Source organism: Neofelis nebulosa, chromosome 15, assembly GCF_028018385.1.
Source record: "Neofelis nebulosa isolate mNeoNeb1 chromosome 15, mNeoNeb1.pri, whole genome shotgun sequence".
NCBI lineage: Eukaryota > Metazoa > Chordata > Mammalia > Carnivora > Felidae > Neofelis > Neofelis nebulosa.
Window position 1 is genome coordinate 28,338,553 of NC_080796.1, and position 13,726 is coordinate 28,352,278.

The 13,726-nt window shown below is 35.5% G+C and overlaps 1 long non-coding RNA gene across 2 annotated transcripts in view; it reads left to right on the forward strand.

The window, feature by feature from the left end:
* The first annotated feature begins 6,411 nt into the window (after positions 1-6,411).
* LOC131495759 (uncharacterized) overlaps positions 6,412-13,726 on the forward strand; it is a 38,708-nt gene continuing 31,393 nt past the window's right edge. The window contains exons 1-3 of one of the 2 annotated variants that reach the window (XR_009254100.1): positions 6,412-6,481; positions 6,571-6,689; positions 9,211-9,305. This is a non-coding gene — a long non-coding RNA (uncharacterized LOC131495759). The other variant, XR_009254099.1, reaches the window with a different exon arrangement.

A 13,726-nucleotide genomic window follows, 5' to 3' on the forward strand; every position in this document is an offset into this window, starting at 1 on the left:
AACAAAATGTAGTTGGCCAGCCTAGGTCTGCTCTTTCACCTACTAGGACTCGACTAATGTTGATTCCTTTCCTTCCTCCCTTTCTGAACCTCTTCCAAGGATTATCCTTGGAATATACTCTTCTTGACTGGCTGAACAAAACAATAAATATCAATCATGCTGTTAATGATTCCAAGTGTTTTCAAAATGTTTTTCTCTATGCATTTCACTTTATCCAGTGAATATTTACTGATGCATACTACAAGTCATGTCCTTCCAAGTCCTGGAGATACGGCTCTGAATATAACTGACACAGCATTTGAGTCTCATGGGGAAGATAAGCATCCATCAAATAATTATGGAAATAATTAATTATAATCATCTCTATTTCATACCTTTTCTCCTTAATTCTTCTCATTGAGAAATATACTGTACACTTGGCTTATTTATCCAGCATATTCTCTGTCCTTCCCACTATAATGTCTGTTTTATTCCTTGCTGAATCCACCAAGATTAATGCTTTGCATATAATAGACATTCAATGAAAATGTTGAGAGAAATGCATGAATTATAATTTTAATAATCACTCTGAAAAAGTTAAGGATACTATGTGAGCCTATAACATGGGGGTTAACCTAGTGTTTTATACCAAGGATAAGAGAAAGAGATCTCATTGTATATAAAAGAGAAGTGAAGGGACTGGTCATATAAAAAAATATAAGGAGGTAATTGACGTCTCTGAGAAGCCATAAGAAACTTAAGTGTTAAAATTGAGGTTAGAATATAGAAGGAGAAGAATCAGACGGATGAATACAGAGAACAAACTGACGGTTACTGAAAGAGCAGACCTAGGCCGGCCGACTAGTGAGTATGTCCCTGACATGACTGAAGAAAGAGGTTCCCGCTCAAACCTCAGACCACGCCTCCTCCCCTTGAGTAACTTATGTTTTCTAAGAAAGCAGGCTACTGATTGATGCATTCTTCCGAAGTCTAAGGTGGGAGGAAGGGGAGTATGAGAGGCGTGGAAAGTGTGAGTAGAAGAAGGAGGGCTTCTCTCTGGTAGGGGCCAGAGGCAGGAGCCCTCAATCCTGTCCAGGCTTAGAATGACGTGGGAGCATTTTACCCCTCCCCAAACCAATTAATCAGAGTCTCTGGGGATGGTATTTGGTGCTAGGTATTTATATAGCACAGCAAGGCTGACAGCCAATGGTTAATAGGTGACCAGTGAGAAATGTTCTGTATACACTGAGGCCAAACATGTTAGAGATCCTCAGACATAGTGGTTCTTAAACTTCAGGTGCATCAGAATCTCCTGGAAGACTTGTTCAAACACAGATTGCTGAGCCCCACCCCCAGAGTTTCTGATTTAGTAGGTCTGTGACCACCAGGCCCAACATTTGCATTTTTAACAAGTTCCAGGTGACGCTGATAATTGCTGATCTGGGAACCACACCTTGGCAGCCATTGTTCTATCCTTCCCCAGCCAATCAGCTGAGGCCATGATCCCTATAAAACCTTTGTGCTTTTGAAACCCTCTCCCTCTCCCCCCCCTCCCCCTCCCCCTCTCTCAAAAAAAAAATAAGTATAAAATCTGGTCAAATTCTTTTAGAGTTTGGCAAAACCAACTATTTTCTTTGTATGTCAATTAAGTTATAAGTAAAAATAAATGGCGCATATGGCAGAAATACTATCAAAAACACAGTGAAGAATCACGAACTTCATCTCAACATAACTTTTATTAAATCCCAAACTTTCAGAGGCTAAACTATGTTTGTTAGAAACAGGCTGGAGAGGGAAAGCTGTGGCATGTCACAGAACAACTTTCCTTCCAAGCCTTCACAGGTATTACAGAGCAACTGAAATTCACAGTTTAGAAAGAGATAACACAGAAAAAGACAGAACAGCTACCTTTTAAAATGGGCCTATTGGAAGAAAAAGGAAAACACTGCTAAACATTTCTGATTTATATTCTCAGCAAGATTTGATAGGATAGTGTCTGTATGCAGTCCAGAGATGGAAATGAGCTAAAAATGAAGATTAGAAGGAAGTATTTTTCTAAAACATGTTATTTAATATAGAGAAGTTGAATTACTATGTTGAAAACTGAAACAAATGTAATATTGTTTGTCAACTACACTCAAAATATTTTTAAATGTGTTATTTAATACAAGAGGCAGTGAATAATAGATTGCCGTGTCACAAATTAATGTGATAGAGAAATTATTCTCAAGAAATTATCCTACAGTCCAAAAACAAAAGAAATTTCTGAAAAGTATAAGAAGACATAATGAAATGGGAGATCTATAGGATCTTAGGAGTTATCTCATTCAAGAAGCTGGGCTGGATTAGGGGGCCAGGCAAAGGTATCACAGATCAAGAATATGCACCTTATGTTTTACTCACAATATGACCTATGGTCATTCCAACACTGTCTGAGTTTATTCAAATGTATTGATTTAGCAATTGTTTCATCTTTGGTTCAAATAAAGTTTCAAAATAAGCTTTAATATTTGCATACCTAATGAGATTCTTTGCCTTCTGATGGATATTCAGTCTTGAGACTAAAAGACAGTATTTCTTTAAATTCATTTTTATCCATTTATCCTGTGATAACTATTGATTTCTCCCATTTCTTTGGTTTAACTGGATATTTTATTTGTTGCCTTTTAAGTAGTATCTTGTTAATGAAAATATCCAGAAGTTCTAAATATTTATTATGTTCATTTAAGTAACAGTAAACACATACCATTTATTGAATGCTTACTATGTGCCAGTCTCCTTTCCAAGTATCCTCTGTGTATTCATTCATTTCAACTTCATAGTAATTATGTCAGGTAGGCACTCTACCACTTTAAAAATGAGGAAACCAAGTCACAAAGTTCTAAGTCATTTCTTAGTAGGATTAGGATGTAATTTAAGTCCAACTAGCCTTACTGTAAAATTCATATAACCACTAAACTATATGCTGTGAAGAAATTCTAGAAAATTTATTTTGGCCAATTAATTATTAAGAATTTTAATTGCCCACAGTGTAGTATCTGTTGAAATTTTTACTAATTGGCTTTTCAGTTGTTTGATTAGTTTGGTAGCACATTGAAAAGTAATTGAATAAATTTGACCAAATTTTCTTCTATTGACAAAGAGCATACTTATCAAGTTTGATTTGAAGCTTGGTAATCTGAAAATGAAGTGACATTCAATATAATTTTATTTAATAAAATTTTCTATAATATTTAATAGATGGTGATGAAAATTATTACAGAATTTGGAGTCATGACATAGATAACTACACTGAATGAAGCCTGTTTCAAACAAAACTTAATATATAAATTTATAACTCTATAATAAATATAACAATGGTTAATTCTAGAATTGACTGTTGAAACTGGATGAGGGCAAATTCAACATCTACATATATTACTTTGCAGTTCTATCTCCTACATGTAGTATAATTTTTTTTTAATTTTATTTTAGAGAGAGAGCATGCAAGTGGGGAAGAGGGAGGGAGGGAGAGAGAGAAAGAGAATCTTGAGCAGGCTCCATGCTCAGCATGGAGCCCAATGCAGGGTTCGATCTCACGAACCTGGGATCATGACTTGATCTGAAATCAAGACTTGGATGCTCAACCGACTCAGCCACCCAGGTGCCCCAGATGTAGTAGAATTTAGGTACTCTGTTCTCTCTCTCTCTTTCTCTCTGTCTCTTTCTTCCCTTTTTTCTTTATCCCACCAGTCTGTGGTATGAATATGGTTATGATAAGATTAACTGAATCTCACTTCAACCCAAAGATAAAGAGTTGAGAAGAGCTAGGAAGCTAGAGAAAATGAGATGAAATCAAGTAACTTCAATTAATTTTGAAGGGATAGAATGAAAGCATGTTAGGGAAAGTATCAAGGCATGAAATTGGAATAAGTGAGTACCTATCATATTAAGGGTTTTTTTTTTTTTGGTAAGCCAGACATCTATTACAAAGGCAATGGAGAGTTACTTAAAATTTTTGATCAGGGAACTAATACAAACAATACAATAGAAAGAATCCTGGAAGTAGTGTAGTGTGAGCCTGGAGCTAGGAGTGGTAGAGAGAGGAGTGGTTATAAATTAATGGCGTCATTGGACTAGAGGAAGCTATAAATAAGGCATTTAGTGATAAGAAGTCAAATTAAGGCAATGATATCAGAAGCAAAAAGTTGGAGCATATTAGGGGAAAATTTAGATATATAAATACAAAATTATTTTTATCAGAATCTATATACAGTATTTCTTTTATTTATTTATTTATTGAGTTTATTTATTTTGAGAGAGAGAGAGAAAGCAGGAGAGAGACAGAGGAAGAGGAGAGAATCCCAAGCAGGCTCTGTGCTCTGCTCTGAGCTCCACACAGGGCTTGATCTCACAGTGAGATCATGACTTGAGCTGAAATCAAGAGTCGGATGCTCAACCAACTAAGCCATCCAGGTGTCCCCTTTCCTTCTTTTTTTAAGAAAAAATTGCTAATGTGCCATACAATCTTTATCCTCTTTATTATATTCCCAGAGTCTTGACTACTCTGTCATTCTCCATGCATTTTTTTTTTCACATTACTGGTTTAATTCTTTCCAAAATGTTAACACACCACTTTAACCACCATGATTTCAGGTAAACTATACTCTAGTATCAGCTGAAGTTCTTTGTTGATAAGTATGAGAACCATCTCTGAGGAGACAGTGAGGAATAAAGACGCTGGGGTTAAAATAAGGAAAGAGGGTCAAAGTCCTGTGGATAATTAGCAGGTTTTTAAACTAAGCAATGGAAATGTATTGTAAAGCCAGTGGGAGATCACAAAATCTATAAGGAAACTCAGAAACCAAAGCTAATCTCGGAGGGCTAAAGCTTGGAAATACAGAAAATTCTGGTTTAGAACATTAAGTTATCAGCAATAGAATGAAAAAAGTCCAACTCTGTCACTTTAAGATCAAATTACAATGTAAGCATCTAATGGGCACAATTTGTGTGAAATGCCTAATTGTTATTAAGGGTTAAATCTAAAAATCTGAGCACCTAGAACACAGCCCAAACAATGAAGTCTCTCCAAGTAACTTGCTCAATGTTCAAAAGATTCTCAACCTTTGGTTAGAGACAGTAAAGCTGATTACTGTCCGGTCATATTGTATCTAAGGGGAAAAAGGTTAATTCTCTAAAAGCAAATCTCTTGTTAGAAATAGAACAAGATATTGGGCAGCCAAAGAACAATGATTATTCACCATATCTAAAAAATGCTAAGAATACGGTAGTTCTCATTATTTTCAGAGTACTCAGGAAATTCTGTAACTAATGCTAAGAAATCCAGTAGCATTATAAAATAAATACATAAAATGCTTTTTAAAATAAATAAAATAAACTGTGGAGATCAAAGTATCTGTTAACAATAAAATTGATATGTTCAGCTATGATTTCTTCCTACCCCCCCCCACCAATTTCTCTTATTTCCTTATTTCTTGATTTTTCCCTACTCTTTTGCAAAGTTAACGTGGCTTCTGAGATACTATTTACACACCCTGCTTTTTGTTCCTGGTTGCAGTTATTCATATATTCCTTTCATTCCTTTTTCCTCTTTGGAAAGCAAGGAAAGAGATTATCTTCTAATCTGATGATAATATTTCTCATGTCATTGTTTCTCTATTTCCTTGCTTCACTCTGGAATTCATCTCCTCCCCCTGCCTCCCTGGTCTAACCCAGCCCGAGTTTATTAACCTTCAGGGTATGGTGTAATACTAAACATTTCCCCAACTGAGTCATGTAAATAAGGGTAGCCTCTACTATTAAAGTTTAACAATTTGCTATTTTGAAACCTTTGCCCTTTGCTAGGTCCACATAAAATGAGAAGAAATAGAATAGTGTGAAGAGTAAAATTCTCTTTACACAAAAATAAAAATGCATTATATTATGTAAACATATTATTAGAGTGGTGTTGGTATAATAGCCATGAGGTTTATCCAAAGCCCTGCAATTACCGATTATTATAATATTATCTCTAACTTGTTGAAAAGCAACATGAGAGGAAATGAGAAAACTCATAATAATATTCATAGTTCAGGATTTCTTCAGAAAAAGCTCCCAGTGAATAATGCTTAGATGCAGATATTACAGGATAAATTTCAGGCTATCATGAAATAGGACAAAGTGAAAGGGACACAGTTCTGGTTCAACGGTGGAAATATCTCCCAAGCAGTGTCCTTGAATAAAGTGGAGAATCTCATACTTCCAATAAATGGGAATGATCAAGCATTTTATCTCAGAGCAGTGAAAAAGTAAAATGTGTAGCAACATTGAAATTCTGACTTAGCTGAGGCACGTTTAATGACTCGTCTTTGCAGTGTAGCAAAGCAATGAAGGGCTACATGAATTCGGCTTAAATTTCTGCTCTGCTATTTATTAACTTCATGGCACTGGGTAAAACTTTCACTTTTTAATCCTCAATCTCTAACACGGATGTAACAATGCATTCTTTTCAGAGCTGTTGAAGGTATTAATCAGACAATATGTGTAAAGCTCTTTAAAAGTTACTGACACATAACAAATTCTTTAATATGTGAACTGAATATTTGTTTCCAGAATACTAGCCATAGGGACACCTAAGGGACAATGTGATTTAACACTAAAGGCTCTGAAGGACCTGCTAAATGAGAAGATAAAACTTGCAGCAGTGCAACACTGAAATAAAGTACATCAACGTGAGTAATTTTTTTTTTTATCAGAGTGTAATTTCCTTAGAATTTTCAGAGAATACATCAACTGAGTCTTGATTTGGGTGAAGTGGAAGTGGTAAAGTTCTCTTCTTTTTTTGTCATTTAAGTTGATTCTATGATGATAATTATACGCGTAGAGTTTTAAAAGAGAGCAAGTGGAGCATTTTCCCAGATTAAACAAAGAGACCATAAAAATAGGAATGAAATAGTATTTTTGTGCCTCTGTCTCTCAGCCACAAATGCAGGAACTCCAGATTTTCCTAACTCATGCTTCGAAGCATCTGAGTTTGTCACATTCGTGCTTCATAGCTAGCACAGATACCACAAGCTGTTCCTTCCTCTTCTTGGTTTCTGTTGTCTCTGGTTGCTTATATTCTCTCCTGCATCTTCTCTTTTCCGGGTATTGTGCCTGGTCCGTAACTCAACCTGCTCCAAAAGCAGCCACAAGGGAACATTTCCCTTATTCCACAGCTTTGCTACACTCTTTTACACAGGATACAAAGAACTGTTTCCTTGTCCCCTCAAGTTCTTAAACATATCTCTTATTTTTATTATCTCTTCTTTTAGGGCTCTCACACAGGTTTCTGGGGGCGGGGGTTAAATAAAAGGACAAGCTCAGCGACACATCCCCAGCTTTACTCAGAATTACCTTGCCATTGGAACACTGACCCTCTGACTTGGGACTGACTCATCCTTCTTTTAGAATGAATTCTGTTCCTGATGGTCTAACAGTCACTTATGTAAATAGACTCCTTGGGTATTTCCAACCCCGTCTTACTGACAAGCCAATATGGGATTTTTGGAAATCCTATGGAGAAGCCAGGAGATAGGCTCCACAAACTAAGATTTTTTGCTTCAAAGAAATCGGAAAATTATCTATAGAATGCTCTAATGCTAGCATTGCATGTCTATTGTGTCTTTCCCAACCACTGTGAATTTCAGTTTTCATTTGGCTTGACTTCACTGTTGTATATTTGACCCCACCTCATTGAAATGTTGTTTTCCCTTATCTCTGTCAAAGTCATTCTCTCTTGATTTTCTTTCTGCTTTCTTTCTCAGTTGAGGGTGATAATTTCCATGTCTCTACTTCTTGTCCTGATCATTTTTATAACAAGGATAATATTTATTACTATACATCTGGCTGCCTATTGTATATGTAAACCTTTTTGACCCATGTTGGGTCAAGTGGCCACCTACAATCTAACAACTATGGCCAGGAAGCAGGATCTTACTGTAGAAAGAGCACAACTCCCATGCTGTAATGGAGAAGAGAGGGGTAATTCTAAAAAAGAGAGAGAGACAAAGAGAGAGAGGGAGAGACACAGACAGACAGAGGGAAAGAGAGAGAGAGAGAGAATGAAAAATTGCTAGGCTTGCAGGGGAGAGGGGAAAATAGGTGATGGGCATTGAGGAGGGCATTTGTTGGGGTGAGCACTGGGTGTTGTATGTAAGCCAATTTGACAATAAGTTATATGTATAAAAAATAAACCATTTTGAAGGAAAAAAAAGAAAAATTGCTAGAAAGAGGAGGGCTAGTTTCTAATCAGCCATTCAAATAAGTGTCCCATTCACCAAGTTAAAATCAAAACCTAGAGCTATAAATAATTAGCAAGACATGCTGCTTTATATTTTATCTCTTCCTTTCCCTAACTATAATTTAGTTGAAATGACTTATTGGCATGATTAGCAACATAAAATAGACAATAATCAAAAAGAGGCTATCTTAAAAGTTAGCCAATCAGTACCTGAATAAGCAAAAGTTGATAGTACAGCAGGATTTACTAAGTGGTATGCATTGAAGCATTAGTCCCATGAAATGTCCTGGGACAAAATTGTTCCATGGTCATTCACATTTCTAAAAATCAGTTTACTACAGCCCTGTCCTGGAGAGTCACAATACATATTTATGTTCCAAGGGCTTTAGAGAAATATTTCTCTATAAACACCAGGAAATTGTTCACATTCTAAACTGATTCATTTCTAATGATATTTGAACTCACTGTTTTTCCAGCTACCATTTTATGTTATCTTTATAATTATTTCTATTGAGGCACAAGTCCTTTTATGCTCTTCAATCTCTGGATATTCCTCAAATTTAGGGTAAGAGGCTTGGGTTCCCTAGGCAATTTCCAACAGGCTTGGGAAGTTTAATGTGTTTACTCTAGGCCAAGGTCAGTGTCATCATGTTTAATCAACTTGTTGCCAGACTCTTTAATAAATCCTACCTTATTTAAAGTTCTGGGTACTTTCCTATCTTTGTCTTATTTCTGGGGCAACTAGGGATTTTGGAGAAGTGTGATGTAATTTAACAAAAGAATATTAAACTAGTTTTCAGGCTTAAGGGTTAAAAATGTATCTTGGTAGATTTATTTATAAGAATGCCAAGTTCACTTCTGTTTTGGACAAAGATTTTATTGTCCAAACTTTGAAACTTTACTGAATCTTTATTATGTTGATTTCTGCTAAAGAACAAAAAGACATTCATGGTATAAATTATTTTTTATAGGGCAAGGCAGGGGCAACAGAATCATCTGCTACATCTTGGTTTCTCATTAGACTCCCAATTCTGATGGGAATTTCCAATATTGACACGCTAAAAAGGTATTGTTGTTGTTTTTAACTTTTTGAATAGTTAACATGGAAGGTGATCTCTGTTAAAGAGTTAGGCATACAGGTATTTCAACATATATTAAGTCATCATGTTATAAAGCATGTTGACACAAAACCTGCAGTGTCATAGGAAACTAAGAATTAATGTATTTTGCATAAAAAGGAAAATGGAATTTAGCCAAGACAATTGCAGACAGCTGCAATACAATTTTATAGTCAGGTTGGGTAGCTTCTCCTTTACTGGTATTTGGGTCTGAAATGTTACTTGTGAGTCACCGAGCATAGAGAAGGATCTTAGTGACCCGGAGAATACTCCTTGTCAGGTGTTTTCTACTGTGTCAATAAAATGGAGTCATGGGGCCATCCCACAATGTAATTATGCAATTGTGAGAAATTTAAAGAGAAATGTTTGAAGATTAAAGATTGGAAAATACCAAATGCTTCCATTGTGATGGAAAAAACCCATGTAGCTGAAAAATAAAGGATATATCCAAACAGGAGCCATAAATAAGTCATCAGCATAGGTGTAAATCATGTCCATGTAGATATTGTGAGACAAAGAAACACATGTAGAATGCAGGGAGGAAGTATTTCTAAATATGAATATAGTTTCAATCAATAAAGAAAAAAATTATTGCTATAATCTATCCATGTGGCTCTGTAATAAAAGAGTATAAAATTATTTGCAAAAATTTGTTATAATAGTTATTAGGGTTCTTAAGGAATCCGGTGACTTTCTAATACCTTTGGAAATATGCTTTAATGGTTAGATTTTATCTGTCTCCTATATTTATTTTATGAGAACTTTGATCCAGTTTTATTCTTTTTGAAACTGAAAATTCTTTGGCTAAACTTCAGGAACTATTTAAACTTCATCTGTATCTGAATCTAACAACTTTTTATATTCAAATTCTTTATAATCTGGGTGTTAGAGGGCAGGGGAATGAATGGGAAAACAATTTATCTTTATTTATATATTCAAATATATATAAACAAATATTCTTGCCACTATGGAAAAAGAGATGAACAAGAGAGACAAATTCACTTTTCTCACAGAGCTCACTTTCCATTGAGGAGACCAAGCAGCTAAATGTGTAAACCAGTACCAAATTTAAGCAAAATATTAATAGCTAAGAAAGAAACAAATAAGATATGTATTACAGGCAATCTCTGTAAGAGGTGATGTTTGAATATCAGCACAGCTCCAGCTATGTGAAAAAACCTGCATAAAAGGGTACTGTTTATCGGGAACAGCAAATCCTAAGACCTCAAGAAGCAAAATAATTTGAGTCCATTTTAGGATCAGAAGAGAGTCTAGGGTAACTAGTACCAGGAGCGAAAAGGAGAGGGGTATGAAATGAGTCTTCAAGGAAGGCAGAGACAGGTTATTGTAAGGAACTTGCATTTTATTGCAAATGCAGTGGCAAACTATTGAACTTCCTGGTTAGACTTCAGTGGTTAAGGAAACTAAATCATAAGTACTTTAAGATGTCAGATAACACTTATAAAGATTATGAATTATTTTGTGGAAGATTTTTCTATGACAAAATCTAACATTGATCTTCCATACTCTATGCCATTGCTAAAAATATGAGGGGATCTTAGTTATGAAGTTAAGTATCATTATTATTTTAAAGGATATCATTTGGAAAGTTAATAGTAACTTTTGAAATGATGAATTTTATAGATCATGAATAAAGAGCAGTCTATGTGGGGGAAGTAGTTGTGGGGTAAGGATGGGAAAAGGTTTAAGAAGTTAATTCACTTTTATTGTGTTGAGATGAACTGAGGAAGACTTTCTGAAATAGAGGTTAATAATATTCATTATTTTATATATGCTTTAAAGTGCATTAGTTGCTAATTTAATAAATTTGGCAACTATAGAAAGGTATAAAGAAGAAAATAGTAACCAATAATAACATTACTTGTCAGTCTTTCTTAATCATTGTAATATGTATTTGACAAGATTGACATTTTATAGGATATTAAATTTACAACCTAATTATTATTTTTATTATTATTTTAAGTTTATTTATTTATTTTGAGAGAGAGTGAGCATAAGCGGGGTAGAGGCATAAAGAGAGGAGAGAGAGAATATCCCAAGCAGGGTCCATACTGCCAGCACAGAGCCCAACACAGACTCGAACTCACAAACCATGAGATCATGACCTGAGCCAAAATCAAGAGTCAGATATTTAACCAAATGAGTCACCCAGCCACCTTCAACCTAATTATTCTCATTTAACATTATATTTTTCATGTCAATGAACATTCGTTGACAACACCATGTTAATATGTACATAATAATTATTCTTTGGTAATACAATGATTCACTTACTCATTTATCTGTCTTGATTTATGTTTTCTTCTTTAACCTAGAAGGGGTTTATGAGAAATTATTTCTCATAGCAATTTTTTAATTTTAAAATGTGTCTGACTATATTATTTTTTTAATGTTTATTTATTTATTTTTGACAAAGAGAGAGAGACATCAGGAGAGGGACAGAGAGAATCCCAAGAAGGCTCCACTCTGTCAGCATGGAGCCTGATGTGGGGCTCAAACTTGAAGACCGGCAGATCATGACCTGAGCCAAAATCAAGAGTTGAATGCTTAACAGATTGAGCCACCCAGGCTCCCCTAAAATTTATCCCAGTGTATTAGAAGACACAGGACCAAGGGCTCCTGGTTAGCTCAGTTGGTTTAGCAGCTCACTCTTGGTTTCAGCTCAAGTCATGATCTCACAGTTGTGGAACTGAGCCCCGCATCGGGCTCTACTCTGAGAGTGGAGCCTGCTTGAGATTCTCTCTCTCCCTCTCTCTCTCTGACCCTCCCTCACTCATGCATGCAAAATAAATACATAAACTTAAAATAAATAAATAAGAGAAAACAAAGGGCCAAATCCTTGTTGGTGGAATACATTTCTTTTAGTAAGCATCACAGTGACTAATAACACAACCTCAACAGTGACAACAAAAATTACTAATGACCCAAATATTGGAACGTATTTTATATGTGTGTCTCAGAAAAATATTTTTTCTGAGGTGTTCTCCCCCCTTACTTCATATCTAGTGTGGCTTTAGAGGTTATATATTTAGTGTGGAATGAGGTGGGCGACGTACATTCACTGATTCTGAATTCAGAGTATAATTCCCAACCACCAAGAGGATTCCTGTATTTCTGCTTTCCAAGGCTTGGTCCTGTGAGCCCTAATCTAATGGGACACATTTAAAATAAAGAACCGTCATTAGTAAGAAGATCTTTCTGGAGGCCAAGATTAATGCTACAGTTTTTATTAGAGATACCTGGCTTCAGTGTAAGGGTCAAATGCCATTTATATATTTAAAAATATTATTTATCATGTACTGTTTGTCAAGAAAGATAATCTCTGCCTTGGTGGAGCATTTGTTCTAGCAAAGAGGCAGGAATCAACCAAGTAATCAAATAGTTACCAGGTGTCTTAGAAAAGACATGCGATACTATGAGAAAGCCTAACAAGGAAACTGTCTTAGCCTGAGGAGGGTCAGCTAAGTGTTCCTTAAGGAAGTGGCATCTGAGCTGGGATCTTGAAGAGAAACAGAGGTTAACTGGGTACAGAAGAGAACCTTCCAGATAGGAGGAAAAATAAATTAAAGGCTCATTGCTTAAATAATAACTTATGAATCCTGGGAGGAAAGTGTTTTAACTAGCTCAAATTGCTACTTTAGCTTTCACTAGAGTCTAGTCAGTTTATTAGTCATATTTTATGCATTTACATTAAATGGCGATCTAATCTACTAGGCAACCAAAACTGACTCCAAACGGTGACATATAAATATTAAAAGAGAATAAGAATCAGCACTGGTTTTTTAGTGTTTCTTGCTTAAAGCATTTGAACCAGAGACGCATTTAAAAGAATAAAGACCCATGCTTTGTACAATATTACATCTCTATAGTATATAACAATAATTATGGGGAATTGGGAAGTACAAATACAGAATCACTGCTTTTAAGACAGTTTTTAGCTACAAAGATAGGTTTTTTTAAGCTTTTTGCTCACAGTTTATCGCATCAGTTAGAAGACAAAATGACGTGTCTTTCTCATGGATAAGTAACATCTAGAAATATGCTTACAGTCATCATCAACATGAAAGACTCCCCTTTTTTTATTTTAGAGAGAGAGAGCGAGAGAGAGAACACAAGCAAGGGGAAAGGGCAGAGGGAGAGAGAGAGACTCTTAAGCAGGCTCCTCGTTCATCACAGAACCTGAAGCAGGGCTCATCCTAAGACCCTAGGATCATGACCTGAGATGAAATCAAGAGTCGGACACTCAACCAACTGAGCCACCCAGGTGCCCCATGAAAAGTTCTTTAATATGCATTTTAACCAAAATATCCTGAAATGCCAATTAATAGAAGCAGCAGTTGGATTAATA